Raw genomic sequence first — 19,423 nt, 5'->3', positions numbered from 1 at the left:
CTATATGGCTCAGGATTGTTTGAATGAATGATTTTATGTGTAAGTCATCTCCCACCAGAATGTGACTGTAGGCTACTTGGTAAATGAGTGAATGAATGGATGAATTCAGCAAATATTTATTGAGCATCTGCTAATATAAGGCATCATATGAGTTCCCTGACATACTAAGCACCCAGCTCAGTGTCCAAGACCCTTGGAGGTCAACCTAGTTGGTTCTAGGGGAAGGAGAATATCCTTCCTGCTTGGTGTCTATGACTTTGGTTATCACACACACACACACACACACTTTTCTAAGCAGCATAATATTAGTCTTTATATTGGGAGTTAGGGGATGTTTTCTAGTCTTAGCTCTACAGCTAACTAGCTGTCTGAAATTGGACAAATCCCTTCCCCACTATGGAATAAAGGGTTTTTTCTAGTGGGTCCTTCCTCTTTTTTTAAGGAGCTTTCCTACTCTTAACATTGGCCAAGAATAACTTATATTTTAGAGCACTTTTTTGATTGTCAAAGTGATTTGTTACACTGACTCTGGGAGGTAGTTTGTGTCAGCTTAATTATATAATAATTTATTTTTTTATAATAAATAATAAAGGAACTGAGGGAAAAGTGACTTATCCAAGGACACATATCTAGGAAATATTAGAGTTGAGGATCATTATGAAATATCCTGACTCTCATTCAGAACTCCTACAATTTTAGATGTCATATGGCCGATTAGCTGGAATCTAAGAATCTGTGTAGCTGAGGCATGTGTATGGGGAATATATCAAGTTGAAAAAGGGACCAAAGTTGGAGAAAACTGGGCAATGTAATTTTGACCTAGGAGGACATTGCAGGCAACCTATAAGGTCTGGGAGCATATAGAACCTCTGGACCTTCCTCCATGCCAACTATACTAATAATCTCCTGGTGAATCAATAGTATATTCTTATGATTTTGATCTTGGATATGTTCTAAGTGACCTTGGAGAAGCCACTTCCTTTCTCTGGTCCTGTTTTTTTCCTTCTATAAAATGAAGGCAGGAGCTGGATGATTCCTGAGATCCCATGCACCTCTTAAGTTTCTTACCCTGATAAGTAACCCTGAAGAATATTGGCTTTCTTTTTTTCAGAAGGTTATGACTTTCTTGACATCTGCCTCAGTCTATCCATCTGTAAAGTAGGAGAGCTCTAGACCTTTACCTTGAATGGCCTGTAGGGAGGGCCAGAAGGCCAGGTAGGGTCCTCAGACTAGGAAGAGTCCCTCAGTCTATCCCCAGGAGGGCTATTACCTATTGCCCAGCAAAAAATAAAGCGAGTGATAATTTTCCTAAACGAAACCTCCACTTAAACACTTAAAAAGCAATAAAAACTCAATTTTCCTTCTCTCAATTATTTCACTTATTGCATTTTCCAAAAGGTTCCCCCTGTTATGAAGATGTATTTGTTCCCATCAGCCGTAACTTTCTCCATCATCACTCAAGCGGACTCCTTCCCCAGCCCTGGCCTCCTGCAGGCCTGCCGTTACCCAGGCAACGCAGTGACGTCACAAGCCTCTGACTTCACCCGCCAAGATGCTGATAAGCAAGATAATGAGGGCATTTTCTTCGCCTGCTCCCTCCCTTCCCTCCCTTCCCTCCCCTCGCTCCTTTCTCCCTCTTTGCCTTTCTCCTTCCCCCATCGCTTGCTGAAGAAGGAGAGGAGAGAGCCCCTTCTCCCTGTCTCCTTCCATCTCCCTCCATTTCACACCAACCCTCAACCTCTCTTCTGTACATTCTCTTTTTTCCAGGTTTGGAGTCCCCCAACTCCCAATCTCTTTCCTATGTTCCTATTCTCTTTTCTTTTTCATCTCTCTCTGACAGTTCCACGATTCTTTTTCTCTTGAATCATTTTCTCTTCCTTTCTCTTCTCCACGTCTACACCTTTCAAGCCTTCCTCTCCTTTCCTTTATTCTTTGCCTCTCTCTCCTTCCCTTGACACCATCTTCCAAAATCTTCCAGCTTCTCTCCTCTCTCCCTCTCCCTCTCCCTCTCTCCTTTTCTCTGTCTCCAAACCTTCTCTTTCCTCTCTTTATTCATCCTTTCTCCTTCTTTCATTCTCCTCAGGTTGCTCTCTATACCTTTCTCTGTCTCTCCTCCCCAGTTTCTACACTCCATAGGCCCTAACCTTTCTTTTCATTCCTCACTATCTTTCGGGCTTTCTCTGGCTCTTCCTCTCCCTTTATCTCTCCTTTATCTTTTCTCTGTCCCTGTCCTTTTTTCCTTGTTTCCCCCACAAGCACCTAGGCATTCTCTCTTTCTCTCTCTCACTCTCTCTCTCTCTCTCTCTCTCTCTCTCTCTCTCTCTCTCTCTCTTTCTCTCTCCTCCTTCTTCCCTTTCTTCCTCCCCTCCTCTCTTTATTTCTAGGCATCTTACTCAATATCCACTTCAGTGTCCCTCTTCTTCCCCCTTTCTGTCTCTTACTTTAAGTCTACTAATCTTCCCCATTCTCTTTTCTCTCTCCTTTCTGTCTTTTTCTGTATCTTCATTTCTTTCCTTCATATACCTGAGTCCTCATCCCAGGCTTTTTCTTTGTCTCTCTCTCTTCTCCTATTTCCATGCTGGACCCTCTGCCTCACTATTTCCTTTCATATATATATATATATATATATATTTTCTTAAACAATGGCCTCTATTATTCCTTTTCCTATCTCATACTCCCTTTCTCCTTCCCCTCCTTCCCCATCTTAGGCTCTCAGCTCCTGTCTCCCCGTATCTCTTTACCCTGCCCATCAGCTGTCCTATCTGTCCATCCTTCTGTCCTCTGAGACACTCACTAGCTCTCCCTCCTTGGCCTGCTCACAAAGGCAGCAAGGACTTTTCCGATGTGAAATGTGTTCAGTTCAGAAGAGCAGCTTTTAACACTTCATCAAAAGGGGCTGACGTGGTAAAAATTAGGTTTCCCAGTGTCATTAGTGCTTTATGATAGGCCCATTTGTATCATTCTCCTTCTTGATTTTTCATCTTGGCTAATTGTTGTTATTCCTGTCCTTCAAGCTGTTGTCTACTTGGGTTTGAGTTTTTAATTATTGCAGGCTTCCCCTGCTAAATTGTTCTAGGTTTATGTAAATTTATTTTCTAGCTAGGTTTTATTCTGAAGGTAGGTTCCTTCCCCAAATGGCCTCCAGCCTAACCTCACTTACCAGCTCCATCTATATTATCTTCCTCCCAGATTCATAGAACTCCCAGATGCAACCCTGTTTTTATCAACTCTTGCTTCTGCCTCCTTTATTCCTTCCACTTTATTCTCTCTTTCCTCCTTTGTCCATCAATTTTACCTTGGTATTTTTTCTTTCCTCTACTTCCTTTGACTCTTTCCCTTCTGTTGTCTACTTCTTTTTCATTTCTTCCTTTTCTTTTTTGCCTCCTTTTTCTATTTCTCTTCTTCCCTCTTTTCTTCCCCTTTCCTTTATTTACTCTTGGAAATCATTTCTTTATTTATTGTAATAAACAAGTGAGTTTCTCATTGTAAGACTATATATATTTTATCATTGCCCAATATAATCTCAAGCTAGGAATTTCCTGTCTCTCATTTTTGACCTCTTCCTACAAGGCTGACTAGGAAGTTCTCTCAAAAGACCTTTAGGATTGTCAAGGAAGGAAAATTTCTTTTTGTTGAGATTTTTGAATCTGGTCATGAAGAAAAAATATTTGCTTGGTTGATGGTCTTATGAATGAAAAAAATGACTGACTAGAAGGCAACCTGCTTTCCTCCAGCTTCTCTTTCTAGTTCTCCCACAGTCTCATCTTCCTTCATACTCATCCCTCATGACATCAAATTTCTGCTAAAGGACCCCCTTGACCAATTATTGCATCAAATCCATATTCTTCATCAAAGCTTAGTTCCATTCCAGCTATTAAAACTTACCTCTAGTGACATCCTCTTTCCATTCCAGTTGGTCTACTCTATATACTTTGGGTTTATTCTGGACTTCATATTTTCATTCAGGCTCTTCCTCCAACTTGGAAAATTCTCCACACCCCTGTTGACCCTTCCCTGCTGTTTCACCTGTTGTGATATACTACCAAGAACACCATTATTTGAACTCAGAGAAAATGGGCTCAAACCCAGGTCTGGTCACATATGTAAGTCTTAAGTCATAAATCAAGTTTCCTCCCCTCTCTGGGTCTCAAGTTTTTAATTTGTAAAGTGATATTGTACTGGATTATCTCTAAGATTCCTTCTCCCATTATTCTAGCCCATGGTGATTTCTGTCTTCTTTCCCTTTCTCCTTTCCTTGCCTTCACCCTTCTCTCTCTCTCTCAAACCAGAACAGTGATTCTTAACCTGTAAGATTACAAGGAATTCTCAAATCCATATATTCACCATTGTTTGTCATTTGACCTTTATTTAACTCTACTCAAATATGCATGGTGACTCAACATAAACAAAGCTTAGCAAATATACTTTAGTACAATAAATAAGAAACATGTTTCATACTTTTGTATATTGTCATTTTTCAAATGTATATGAAACTGCTTTGTGTTTTTTTAAAGTACTAGTTGAACTGAATTCATAGTAGTTTTTTTGGTATATTTCCTCAGTCAGTGGATGTTACTATCATAGAGAGATCTGAGAAATGTTTTTATTTTTAAAAGGGGTCCTCATAACTACAAATTGCAGAAGCAACTGGTTTATATGCTCTCTGGTCTCTCCACTCAGATATCCTCTGTTTAGAGTCCCTCCCAGCTCTGATGTCATAAGGTCCTTTCTAGCTCTGAAATTGTGTATCTTATGCTGAAAGATCCCTCCCAACCATATTATTTTCTATTCTATGTTTTATTTTCCCTCTCAGCTCTAACATTTTAAATTCTATGTTCTAAGGTCCCTCTCAGTTCTCACATTTTAGGTTCTGTGTTCCAAGGTCCCTCCTAGCTCCGACTTTCTGTGTTTTGTAATTTTCCTCTAGCCTCCCTCCCATTTCCTTAGTCTAAGGTTGATAACACAAAGAGAGCCCAGGAAAGGTTTGAAATAATAACTGCTTAAATGAATACAACCCATTACCAGGCAGGTAGCAAATCTCTGCCATGACCAATCCCAGATAGATTTATTGCTCAGAGTCTGAAGCTGACTTGTTTCCTCCACAGTGCTTGGCATCTTCCACCCTCACCTTCCCCCTCCCTTTGCCCTCCCCAGTTACAGAAACACAGTCATCAGGGCCCTGGCAAGAACAGTTGGCACCTGACAGGCCTATCTGAGCCAGGTTGGGTAGATTGTACAGCACTAAGGCCCTCATTGTCTCCCCTCACAGTAGCCCTGAATTCCAAGCCAGAGGCTATGGCCAGCCAGACCAACCCTGGGGGAAATGTCAGTCCAGAGAAAGGTCTTTATCACACTCTCTACCTCTTTCATCTTTTCTTACTCCTTTCTGAAACCCTTTATTGAAGTCCCCTCTAGTTGCTCACTTTGCTATTCATTTTCTCTAGGAGAAAGAGTCAAGGACTTGGGACTAGGAGGTTTGGCTACTACCTCTGCCAATCACTTTCTATGTGACCTTGGGCAAGTCATGCCCTAACTGAGCCCAAGAGACTGCTGGAGTGCCAGAGCTGGAAGGAGCATGACAAACCATATTGTTCAACCCCTTCAATTTTGTAGCTGATGGAAACCAGATTCAGAAAGAGAATGTGACTTTGCTAGGCTCACACAGATACAGAGTGGGAAGAACATAGAACTTTCTTGGAGAACAGAAAGTCATTTTAAAATATTATTTAATTATACAATATTACATAAATATAAATACTTAACTATTTATTAAATATCAACCATTTACTAGGCATGCAGGTTGGCTAGAGTGTGGCCATCATGTGACTATGATAGAAGAGGAGTTGACCTCACCATGTGCACGGTATCTTTTCCTTAGTTTGCAAAGGAATAAGCAAAAGGAGTTTGAAATTTTCTGGGAATGTAATATGGAGCCCCTAAAGTTTTTTAATAGAGAAATTACATGTTAAGACCTATTACGTGCTTTGTCAATAATAAAGCTTTTATAAATAGTAAAGTAATTGCCCACAGAAGGTATTTTCAGCACCTTGGTCAGTGCCTCATCTCTCTGGATCTCTGTCTCTGTCTTTTATTATTCTCTCTTATTATGAAAGAGACAGAGACAAAGACAGATGATACAGCACAGTGAGAAGAGTGCTAGAGTGAGAACTGGGCAGACCAGGTTCACATATTGTCCCAGACACTTATTAGCTGTAGGAATCTAATTTCTCTATGCCTCAGTATCCTTATGTGTAACAGGAGGGCAACAATACATTAAGTCCCTACCTCACAAGGTTATGATGAGGCTCGAATGGGATAATGTAGGCTTTGTAGTGCTTTACAAACTTTAAAATAGGACTTCAGTGTTCATTATTATATCGATCATTTTGTCTGTCCCTCCAAACTGCATGGGAGTCACTTGATCTGATCCCCTAGGTGAAGCTCTTAGTAGACTGTGTCTAGCTCAGTTACTGAATTCTATGCTTGCCTGAATGCTCAAGTACCTGAGACCCCAGTGCCCCACAGACTCAGCTCAGTTCTTCCTTCTCTCTGACTCTTGATGACTGAGGCCACTCTGAGGGACTAGTAGAGTATCTATGGCCAAGGAATATTTGTAGCAGTTTGATGATGATGTTTGCCCTTTATTCTTAAAGAAGACCATGGTCTCAGGAAGATGATACCATGACAAGCATATGAATTGGATTTGAGTGAGGGGCTGTTATACTAAGTCACCAGCCTTACTTTCTCCTCTGCAGCCCTCTGGGTCCAGTAGCCAGATATGGATCAGGATGACCAGAGATGACCCTGGACATGAGGCATTCAGGTTAAGTGACTTGCCCAAGGTCACATAGTGTCAAGTGTCTGAGGTCAGATTTGAATTCAAGTCCTCCTGACCATAAGGTTAGTGTTCTATCTACTGTACAACCTAGCTATGGCAGTTTATCATCTTACCCCAAACCAGGGCTAGGCTTAAGGGGGTTGAAGAGGACCAGGAACTTGATCCTTAGACTTCCATAGGCAATCAACTCTCCCCTCTTTTCTAAGATTCCCAGGCAACATAGCTAAAAAAACCATACCCCAAAATGTGATTCATCACCTCTGTACCACCCCTAGAATACCCTTCCCCCTCTCCATTACACAGCCAAATTATGTCTATCTTTCAAGGTCTTGTGCAGATTTTCTCTCTCTTTCAGGGAGCCCTCTCTAGCTTATCTGATTTCTCCTATCTCTGAATAATTTCACCTTTGTGTACCTACAATATTTCTTTGTATTCCCAGGTGGTTCCAATATCCACAACCAGACAGTAAGATCAATGTGCTGTGATAGAAGGAGCGATAATTTGGAGCCCAAAGATGTGAGTTCAAATTCTGGACATATCTGTATAATCTTGGAAAAGTCACTTGATTTCTCTAGGACTCTGCTTTCTCATCTGTTAAGATATGAGGGTCAGGGGCAGCTAGGTGGTGCAGTAAATAGAGCACTGGCCCTGGAGTCAAGAGTACCTGAGTTCAAATCCGGTCTCAGACGCTTAATAATTACCTAGCTGTGTGGCCTTGGACAAGCCACTTAACCCCCATTGCCTTGCAAAAACCCTAAAAAACAACCAAACAAAAAGATATGGGGGGCAATCAGCAAAGTCCCTTCTAACTTTAAAATTCTATGACTGTATCTTCTTCCTGTCTACCCTGAAGGAAAAACTGAAAGGAAAAAAGAAAGGAAGATGGTCAGAAAATTCTTAAGTATTTGCAAATGGAAATGTTTTTTGAGGATAATTCCTGTTTTTTTAAATGAAATTCAGTTCAATTCAACAGGCATTTATTAAGCATTTTTCACACCAGTAATTAGGAATACTAATTGTCTCTACCTCCAAAGAGCAGTTAGGTGGCCTATAGTGATTAGTGTTGAATCAAATCTTCAAATCAAGTTCAAATCTTGCCTCAGATACTAACTAGCAGCATGACTAGGAAAATTATTTAACCTCTGTCATAGTTTCTCATCTGTAAAATGGATTTTTACATTGCACCAGGGTACTATAAAGTACCAAATTAAATGTTAATCATTTTTCTTACATTCTGCCAGATAGTTAAATGTTTGAGTTTTCACTGCCTTCCTTTAATCCTCCATACCTGAGGATCCCTCCCCACAAAAACACCCTTAAGGATTGGGTTTAGGGAAAAGATTGAGACCTGAATAGTTCCCTTTGGGAACTGGGAGGTCAGAAACATACAGAAATCTCATTTTAAAAATAGAGCTAATAAACAGAGAAAATTGTATCCCTTATTAACTAGTGGCTGGGAGGTTGTCTTCAGTGCTGACAGCAAAGCTAGAGCTAACAGAAGAATGACCAAGGACACTCTGTCCCCATTGCCAATATTGGGAAGGAGGGGTAGAGGAAGACAAGCCACGTTTCCTTCTCCTTTTCAATCTGAGCTACATGATTGGTCTTGATCCCTCCTGGATACTTCATTTGGCTCCCAAACTGCATCAAGTATGTCTCTTGGGTGGTGTCTTACATGTGAAGCAAGGTAGAATTTCAGTTTCCTTCACTGGCCATGCAGCCAGGTTTGAGGACAAGCTCTGCTTGAGATTCTCAGGAGCAGCAGCAAAAAAGGGGGAATATGATACTGCCATATTAGTCACTCCCCTAGAAAATTCATCCCTACCCCTCTTCTCCTTTGCTCCTACTTCCCCTTGTGCAGCCTAGCCCACTTTTCTCTGATACACAGGAAAAAGCAAACAATTTAAAAAACTCACTAGATTTAGAAGGTTTGAGGTTAAATTCTTGCTTTTCCAGTTACTGGTTACTCAAACTTCTGAGTTATATCACATACCTCAGGTTCAGTTTTCTCATTTGTAAAATGAGGGGGATGGCTTAATTTATCTATAAGATACCTTACAGCACTATTTTCTTGTGCTCACTGATAAGCTTTCTCTTTCTGAAGACACTACAATTCTTGATCCTCCTTCCATGATGATATGCTCCTCTCCCACATATGCTTCTCACATATTGGACCAGAGAGATTACCCTTTCAGACCCTCCCTTGGCCACTCTCAACCTCAAACTCTTCTCTATCCTGGCCATGTCCTTGTGGCTAATATCTGGGGAGCACTGAGTCATTCAATCCTCTCTAATTAATTTCTTGAACCCAACCCCTGCCCCTCCAAACACTATAGCATCCTCATTCCTCATCTTCAACTCCCATCCCCTCTTTCTTCAGGCTCCCTAAACCAATGATAGATGAGGTCATATCTCTGGGTTCATGAGCTTAATCTGTGGCCAAGGATAAGGCTTAATCAATGATAGCTAAGGTTAGGATTAGTCTATCTACAAATATCAGTGACATAGGATTGCATTAGGTGGATCTGTACTCTTAATATATAGCCCATGAGCCCAGTTCCAGAATACTCCCAAGCTCACGTGTGCGTGCACACACAAATAGTCACAAACAATAAACAAATTATAATTCATTTATCAAGGGAATTCAATTATGTCCTCTATCTTCAGGTAAAATTCAGTGCTTCTTAGATGGGACCATTGTGTTTTGATGAATGGAAATAGAAAAAGCTTCCCAGGTTTCTGAAGATATGTAACTCTTCAAATGCCTAAAGAAATCCTTTATTGGTTTTGCAAAGTAGCTGTCAAAAATTAGTTGACTACAAAAGACACAGGTGATCCATGGGAGTTCTCAGAATAGAGATTCAAGTATTACTGGCTTAGGAGTAAGGAGGCCAAACTCTGCCAGTCCCATGGTCAGAGTGGCAGGAGGCACTGGGATCACCATCACAGTGGGTCATATAGATCTTTGAGTTAACTTAAGAATTGAGAGAAAAAGTGTCAAATTTAACAACTGAAAACCTAGGTTTGAATATTGGTTCTTTCTTACAGAGGTTGTATGACCTTGGACAAATCACTTTGACTCTCTGGTCCTCTATTTTCTCATTTGTCCAATGCATGATTTGGATTACATGATGTCTAAGTTTCCTTCAAGACCTGTGAATAGGTTATCTAGAATTGATCCAGTCCAAATTGGGGTGTAGAGTAATGGCAGGGAATCACCCTAACCCAGGACTGGCCCCATAGGGGACTAATGCCTTGCTTCCTCTCCTCACTCACAAAGAGGGAATTGCTTGGTGGATTTCTTCAAACAGGACCAATATTCTCCTTTTGTCCAAGACCTAGGCTGGCTCAGGCCCTGGGTTCCTGTGGTGCTCCAATGTGTCAGCCTCACTGCTGACTATTTCTGAAATTAGTCCATCCTCCTTCCCATAGCAGGGACAGGAAGATACCTCAGGGCTGAGCTATGGAAGATACCTCTGGTCTTCTCCCTGCCCCAGGTAGTCTAACTGGGAACCCTGGCTTCCACTTACAGAGTTTTATAGCCTAGGTACATTTCAGCTTTCCTTCCTCCCACCCCTGTCCACAATGTTACCCAATGTTATTCTCTGTTGTTTATGAAGCTCTCTCTCTAGCCTGAAAATAGAATGTCTTTCCTGAACGATTTTCTCTTTCCCCATTTACTAAACATTGATTTCCCCCCTCCTGTGTTTCTAATAGAGCAGAAACCAATATGTCTTTGTTCAGTTTCCTTCCTCTTCTGAGGCACCAGGCATAGTGGTGGGAGGTAGCCCTGGCTGCCTCTATGGTTGGGGATTGGGGGGGGGGAGTCCCAGGCCATTACTATATCTTCTTGTGTCTGCTTAAATGAATGGATATGTGTGCACATGTGAATCTGTGTTTGCAATGTGCCTATGTGAATCTACCTGTGTATATGTTTATATATATATATATGTATATATACATATATATATATATATATCCCCTCACCTGAATATCACTGTCTCAGGGGTTGTTCAGGAATATAACTATACCAGTGCCATCAGTATGCCAACATCTGATCCCATAAGAGGTATATCAAGTTGCAGAGCCAAAGGGGAATATGAGCGATTTGGGAGTCCAGAATGCTTCCTAATTCCCTAAATATCTTCTCTATTTTGCCTGAAATTCCACCATCAGCACTTTCTTCTTTGGATTGACTATTATCCTCTCCAGAACTTACTTTTAACATGCCAATATCCATGGGATTTGGTTCTATTCAAGTAAATTGGTCTATCCAAAGCCCTTTTCAAGAAAATTCACCTCTGAAAGTGGGGAGGAAAGACAAGTAGTTTTTTCCTAAGGGTTGTTTCACCTTAAGCAATGGTGGGGGCATCCCTACAGAAGAACAGGGATGGGAAGGGAACAGCTGAGGGAACTGGCAAGGAGAAGGATGCTACAAGTAACATCTGGGTACAGAAACTGCTTGACTCAGTTTCCAAATTTTAAGAATTCTTCCTCCTATCTCTCCATCTTTATCCACCTCCTTTCAAAGAAAGTCTTTAAGTGAAGAGAACCTGAGTCCAAATCCAGCCTCAGACACTTACTGGCTGTGTGAACATAGGTAAGTCACTTAATCCCAAGTGTCAAAGAAATGAAGGAAGGGAAAAAGGAAGGAAGAAAGAAAGGAAGAAAAGTTCCACTACCTTAGTGTAGATTTCCTTGATCCCTTGACTGAAAGAGAAATCTTCCTCTTCAAATCTCATCACATTTTACCTATATTCCTCCTCTGGGTGCATCACATTATGCTTTGCATCATATTCATTTGTATACATGTTATATTAAAGCATAAGTTTCTTGAGAGCAGGAACAATACTGAATTTTTCATGTTTGTATCTCTAGTTCTAAACACAATGAGTGTCAAATGGTATGTGCATGCTAAGAGTGTGTTGGAGTGGCTAAAATCCACAAATAAGAATAAAAGTGCAGAATCTTAGGATAATGGGATTTGCAACTAGATGGGCAGAGTTTGTTTTACTTTGTTATTAGACTCACAATGACTTGGCTGTAATAGGTATTAAAGATGTTTGTCAGATTGGATTGGTTAGGAAGACAAGACTCACAAATAGGAAATATCATGCAAACAAGACAAATGATTCAAACTTTAGTGCTAAATTGAGCTAGTATATATCTTACTCTTGGAGGTATTAAAGAGTTGATTGAATTAACATTTACAGATTGATTCAAGATTTAATAAGTTCTTACTGCATGTAGAATTGGTGCTCAATGGTGGACAGTGAGTTCTCCAGAAATAGTTAGTCCTTGGGGTGGCTAGGTGGTGCACCAGCCCTGAAGTTAGGAGTATCTGGGTTCAAATCCGGTCTCAGACACTTAGTAATTACCTAGCTGTGTGGCCTTGGGCAAGCCACTTAACCCCATTTGCCTTGCAAAAACCTAAAAAAAATAGTCCTTGACCATTATAGAGTTCCCATGCCAAATGGGACACACACACACACACATTCCCTGAAAGAATATGTATAGCATTTTGTATATTTACATCTATCCATATATATTTATATGTAAATGAATGTATATATATATATATATATATGTATATGTATACACACACATACACATACATATAAAGAACACTAGTCTGGGCTAAACCCAGCTCTGTCTTTATTTCTATGGCCTTAGGCACCTCCCTTCTCCTGTCTATACCTGTTTCTTCCTCTGGATCTCAGAGTTGAAAGGGCTTATAGAAGTCTCCTAGTTCACTCTCTGTAATGACAAGAATCACTTTTGCATAACACTCAGACAATTGTCTGCTTGAAGAGACCTACTGCCTCTTAAGAAAGTACCTACAATAGCTCTAGTAGTAGAATAGTTTTCTTACCTCAAGCATAAATCTGCTACTTTTCCACTTCTACCTTTTGCTACCATAACCTAAGACCCCAGCGCTCTAAATTCTGGGTGTCCACGGATCAAGATTGATTTTTTGAGGGATGACCTAAAAGAAACACTCTCATTTTTATTTGTTATGCCCCAGCCAAAGTTCACTTTGGGAAGATCTCTGAATATCACACATATGAGTAAACATGTGAATTAAAAGAACTCTTGGATCCCCTATAAGACCTTAAGGTAACAATGAACATATTGGAAACAGGACAGTCTTTATTCCACCTCACAGCCAATACAAAAACACATATACAGTGATACATAATAACCCATAAACAATAAACATTATTCTTCTTCCTCACCAGTGAGTCTCATTTTCCACTAGGTCCTAAAATCCTCCAGACTCATAGTGCCACCCTGTGGTTTATAATCTCTTCAGAAGAGAAAAAAAATCTGGAATGCAATAAGAGCATCCCCTTGATATTTCAACTAGTCCTGTTTTCCTTGGTGACTCATGAAAATCCTTCCACTATTAGGCCACCCTCTGATTTATACTATTCTCAGAATGGGATTGAACTGGGTTTTTCTAGATCTACAATACCCTGACATTTCGTTGAGTGTCATTTCCATCCCACAGAGAACTATATAGGTATCCAGACTTATGATACTCTGTGACTTTGACACCCCTAGAAAAGAAAAATACATTTGGGCCTATTAAATAGGCATCCTTCCCAAGTTAGATATATATCATTTGAATAACTCACCACTCAGACCATGCAATTTCTTTGTCCATATCTACCATATGACTTAGAACCACTTTTATTTCTAGGAATTTTTGGTTCTCTTGTGCTATGTCATTATTCTCCAATTTCCTCAGCTACTGCTGACTCTAGGGCTGTAAAGCTACCATCTTTGCAGTATGTCTTTGACTGTCATATGATTGAAAGCTGATAAATTGTCAAAAGATATGAAGAGGCAGTTCCCAGAGGAAGAATTCAAAGCCATCAATAATCATAAAACTGCTCAAAATCACTAATGATTAGAGAAATGCAAATTAAAGCAACTCTAAGGTACCACTTCACACCTATCAGATTGGCCAACTTGATAATTAAAGAAAAATTATAGATGCTGGAGGGGATGTGGGAAAATAGGTATAATAAAGTACTTTTGGTGGAGTTGTAAACTAGTCCAACCATTCTGGAGAACAATTTGGAATTAGGACCAAAAAGCTATAAAATTGCTTATCTCTATTTAGGTCTGTATCATAAAGAGAGCAAAGAAAAGGAAAAGGATCTATATATTTTAAAATATTTATAATAACTCTTTTGGTGGAGGCAAAGAATTGGAAATTGAAGTGCTGTCCACTAACTAGGAACTGAATATGATATATTAATGTGATGGAATATTATTGTGTTATGAATGGTTTGAAGGGAATGAAGGGAACAGTTTTAGAAAACTCTGGGAAGACATAAATTGATGCAAAGTGAAATGAGTGAAAGTAGAATAATGTGACATATAATAACTAGAACTCAAAATATAAAGTATATATAATTATATATCATATATGTATGTATACATCATATATCTATCTCTCTATAGCTATATATATAGTTTCCATGTTCCTTATTCCGAGATAGCCAATAATGGTTCCAGTTAACAAAATGAGCTTTACTTAGCCAGGAAAGGATATTCTAAGCAAAGGGCAGTTAGATGGTACAGTGGGTAGAGTATTGGCTCTCAAGTCAGAAGGATCTGAGTTCAAATTTGACCTCAGCGCTTACTATTTGACCTTGGACAAATCAATTAACCCTGATTGCCTCACATCCAGGGCCATCATCAGTCATCCTAATACATATCTGGCCACTGGACCCAAATGACTCTAGAGGAGAAAGTGAGACTGAAGACTTAGCACAGCACTCCTTCATTCAGATCCAGTTCATGTGCTTGTCATGGCATCACCTCCCAGGTGTTGTGATCTTCTTCAAAATGAAGGACATTAATTCAAAGCAGGGAAGAGATGTTCATTTGAGACAAGGGTCTTGATACAGTGGAGCACAGTTTCTCTGGCTAGTTTGTGCTACTAATCTACCTATTTAAGCTTTCTGTCCTGGCTGTTTTATACCCAGGTGACTAGGAAACTATATCAGTGGCTTGGACCATAGTTGCCTGAACCAAACAAATCTCAAGGAAAGCTTAAATAACTTTTAAAGAAAAACCTACCCTAATTCAAAAAGAAATATGTCTTTTTTATATTACTTGTCTACATACTTTTTAGCAAAATAAGTTTCTTTGCTTATCTCTGACTGTAAATCTACTATATTTGAATTGGATTTTTTTGGCTGATTGAAACATTTTCTCCTTGACCTGGGAGCTCTGGAATTTTTACTATAATATTCCTGGAAATTTTTAATTCTTATATCTCTTTCAGGAAGTGATTAGTGGATTCTTTCTCTTTCTATTTTACTCTCTGGTTCTAGGATATCAGAGTCATTTTACTTGATAATTTCTTGAAATATGATTTCTGGGATCTTTTTTTTAATTATGGCTTTCAAAAAGTTCAATAATTCTTATTATCTCTTCTCAATCTATTTTCCCAGGTCAGTTATTTTTCTGAGAGATTTTATATTTTCTTCTATTTCTTTCATGATTTTGATTTTGTTTTATTGTTTCTTGATGTCTCATGAAGTCATTAATTTTCACTTGCTCAATTCCAATTTATATGTAATTGTTTTCTTCATTGAGGTTTTGTACCTCCTTTTTCATTTGGCCAGTTCTAATTTTAAGTAGTTCTTGTCTTCAGTGAATTTTGTACACCTTTTCCATTAGTCTATTCTGATTTAAAAAAAAATTCATTAGTAAGTTCTTGTGCTTCTTTGACCATTAAGCCAATTCTTTTTTTAAAGTTTCCTTGCTTTATTCAGTATTTTTTTGTGCCTCTTTTATCAAGCTACTAATTCTCTTTACATATTTTTTCTTGCATTGCTCTCATTGCTCTCATTTCTGTTCTCAATTTCCCTCTACTACTCTTATCTCTTTCTTTAATTCTTCCAATCCCTATTGGACTTGAGTCCATTTAGTATTTTTCATTGAGGCTTTTTTTGTTGTAGATTTCACATTATTATCTCCTCTGTTTATATCTTGGTTCTCTGCCATCTTAGCAACTTTTTGTGTTCAAATTCTGTTTTGTTATTGTTTTTTGTTTTTTACTCATTTTTTCAGTCTCTTTCTTGACTTTGAATGGTAATTCGAAATTGAACCCTGTTCACTTGGGTGTGGGGAGGCATTTTTTGTGATACTGTTTTCAGAACTAGTAGTTCTGATCATATGCAAATTTTTAGTACTTTCAAGGTGGTGTGATCTGGGGAGAGGTGTGGTCATTGCTCTCCTGGCCTAAGATTTTATCTTCACCCTGAAAAAGCCCCAGTCCCCTGTAGTCACAAGTGCTGGTGCTCCTCTCCACTTTGGAATTGTGACCAGAGGCCCTGCTCTCTTGTGATTGATCACCAGTGCTTCTCTCTGTCCTAGAACTGTGAGCCAACATGACCCTAAGCTGAGAGCTCCAGAACATGCCAGTCACAGTTGTCTCCAAGACCCATGACTGGTGCTGCTGTTCTTCTCTGATCCAACACACACTCTGATGTCATAGACCTCTCTTGCTGACCTTCCAAGTTATTTTAGGTTGGAAAAATTGTCTTGCTCAAACATTTTGTTGACTCTGCTACTCCAAAATTTGATTTGAGGAGTTATTTTAGTTTTTTGAAGGGGAATTCCAATAGCTTTCTAATTAGTCTCCTTGCCTCTTCCTACTGCAGTTCACTCTCCACCCAGATGCCAAAGTAATTTTTCAAAAGCATAGATCTGACCACATCAGTCACTATTGCACCATAAATACTTGATTACCTCTTGGCTCTTGATTAACTCTGAGTTCAAATATAAAGTCATTTCTTTGACAGAAAGCTCTCAACAATCTGAGACTATGACTATAGCTATATAAACTCTTTGTTGCTCCTCATAAAAAAATTCTATATACTATTTCTATAACTTTACACTGGCTGTTGTTACCCATGTCTGGAATGCTCACCCTCTTAACTCTCTCTCTTAAAGTCCTAAGTTTTCTTTAAGATTCAGTTCAAATCCTACTTCCTTCAGACCTTTCCTTCTAAATCCGTGTGCCTAATACTTAGTAAGCTCTTAATGTTTTTTGATCGGCTGTTGACTAATTTTCCTGGTCCCCTGCTGCAGAAGCTAGTATTCTCTCTAAGGATTACTTCCTTCTACTCTAAAATGTAAGTTTGAATATATACGTGTTTGTAGATACATATGTGTGTAAGAATATATGTATATGCATGTGTGTATGTGTATATGAAAGATCTTTGACTATAGAAACTGTTTTTGCTTCATTTTTCCATACCCTCTGTACTTATGTCAGTGATTAACGTATGGTACTTAACAAATGCTGATTGATTGGTTGATTGATTCATTAGTAAGAAGACTGTAATGGTCCGATGGAGTTGGGTTGAAAAGAGCTTAAAATACCAAAAAGAGGACATGATATTTGATCCTGGAGGTAATAGGGGGTCACTGGATTTTATTGAGTAGAAAAGTAACATGATCAGATCTATGCTTTTGGAAATTGCTCTGACAGCTGAATGGATAGATTAGAGTGAGGGAGAGACTAGAGTATGTAGGTCAAATAGAAGGCCATTGACATGGAATAGTTGGTGAAAGGATGAGGACCTGGACTTGGGTGATGGACTTGTGTGACTTTGGGAGAGATATGTGGGGATTGACCTCCAATACTTCTCTGAATTTGAATCTATCAAATAAGTTGGTTAGTCCAGATGATTTCTGATGTTTCTTTCTCCTCTAAATCATAGAAATCTGTGATTTTTTGAATGATAATGCCCAAGATAAGATGATAAATACATTAGAGAGGTACAGAACAAAGTACAATCTAAGGTTCAGAAGGGAATGGTTGTTCCCACCAGGGAAGACTTCCTAAAGGAGGTGGCATTTGAATCAGACTTTAAAGGATAGGTAGGAATTCAACCAGCTGAGGAAGGAGTAAAAAGGAGAGATAGCAGGCTTAGGGAACAGTACCAAAGCATAGAAATACAAAAGTGTAAGATGTGTGATAAGGGGCAGGTAGTAGTTTGGTTTGGTTGGAGTGCAGAGTGAGAAAAGTCAATAAAGGGCCAGTGTGGAAGTCCTTGAAATCCCTGGCAAAAGACGTTTGAACTTTGTTGGGCAGCAGTAGGGAGCCACTGCAGATTTTTGAGAAGAGGAATAGCATGTCCAGATTTATATATTTATATATAAATAAAAAATATTATTCCACTCGAGTGTGAAGGATGTAGAGGGAAAGATGTGAGCCAGATATTTAAAGAGTTCAGGCAGATGGTAATGAGAGCCTCTATCAGGATGATGGTGTTGGAAGAGTGGAGGGGTCACACTGAGCTAGTGTAAAAGTAAAAGTGAATCAGATATGAGCAAGGTAGGGAAGCAAAGAGTCAGATGTAACACCTGGGCCCAGGTTTCCTTTGCTGTATCCCAGGCATGCCTCCCTGCTCCACATCACTGACCTCTAGCCCTGCTGCATGGCCCTCTGTCACTGTCCAGCTTGACATCTCCAGCCCACTGTCCATTCTCTAACCCATCCTCACAGCCCCATTCCTCAGTCCCTGAGCCTTTCCTCTCCAGGTTCCCCTGTATCAAAGCCCCCCACACCCACACATCCACCCCCCCACCCCCTGGCAGCTTAAACCAAGCAGAGCTAAACAAGCCAACACGCTCAGTGAATAAATGTACCAGAAAAGTCTCAGTCACGAATGACTAAAAACAAAATTATAGTGCAATCTTGGCTGACTGCGAAGGGAATGGAGTCTGATTCATTTTCACCCACCCGGGCCCCATTGCAGTGGAGCAGAATGGAAGATGTCACCACCCTGAGGGGCTCTCCAAGGTGTGGGGTGGGGGAAAAGAACCCAAGGGCTAGCAGAGAGATTTATTAGGGTGAGGGACTACTGGAAGCAGCTCCTAGAAGGAGAGATGCCTGGTAGGAAGGGCACCCATTATCCTTGTAATCTTTCCTCAGTCTGGCCTTGTCTGATGCTTGTCCCCTAATGCATTTCTCCTAGCCTGCACTTTAGAGTTTGAGAAGGAGGGAAAAAAAAGGTGGGGGAAGAGAGAGAGAGGGGAGAAGCACAGTCTTTTTTCTCTTACTACTACCAGCTTGTACCTGACTTCCAAAGAGGTTGATCTCTGACCCCAAATAACTGCTGACCCTCCCAGGTTCTTCCAGCATGTTCTAATCCCAAACTGGTCACCATATCCCATGCCTTCCACTTAGCTGAGACAGAATTTCTATTACATAAAAGGACTTGGAAAAACTGCTGAAGAAGATTAAATTAGAAGAATTAAAATAAATGTAGGCTTTAAAGAATGGAAGGGACCTTGGAAGTCATCTAGCTGATCCCCTTGCTTTATAGATAGTGGATAAAATGAAAAGAAAGAAACTAAAGAGCCTAAAGAAACTAAAAAAAGAAACTAAAGGAATAAGGTGAGGAGAAGGACTTGTTCATATAAGTAACACAGTCAGAATTTGGACCCAGGTCTGTGACTCCAAATTCAGTGCTTTCCACTACATTTGGACTTGCAATCAGAAAGACTTGAGTTTAAATCCTGAATCTTACTACATGTGCCAGATATATG

General features: G+C 39.7%; 1 long non-coding RNA gene across 2 annotated transcripts in view; it reads left to right on the top strand.

Annotated features, from left to right (window-relative positions):
• Window positions 1–2,653: 2,653 nt before the first annotated feature.
• LOC141494927 (uncharacterized) overlaps window positions 2,654–19,423 on the top strand; it is a 45,288-nt gene continuing 28,518 nt past the window's right edge. For both annotated transcript variants that reach the window (XR_012470583.1, XR_012470584.1), the window contains exons 1-3: window positions 2,654–2,904; window positions 3,967–4,103; window positions 7,278–7,354. This is a non-coding gene — a long non-coding RNA (uncharacterized LOC141494927). The remainder of the gene's footprint in view (window positions 2,905–3,966; window positions 4,104–7,277; window positions 7,355–19,423) is intronic.

The sequence above is a fragment of the Macrotis lagotis genome, chromosome 8, assembly GCF_037893015.1.
Source record: "Macrotis lagotis isolate mMagLag1 chromosome 8, bilby.v1.9.chrom.fasta, whole genome shotgun sequence".
Classification (NCBI taxonomy): domain Eukaryota; kingdom Metazoa; phylum Chordata; class Mammalia; order Peramelemorphia; family Peramelidae; genus Macrotis; species Macrotis lagotis.
Note: the sequence above shows the minus strand (reverse complement) of the source record. Positions and strands in the feature narration are given on the sequence as shown.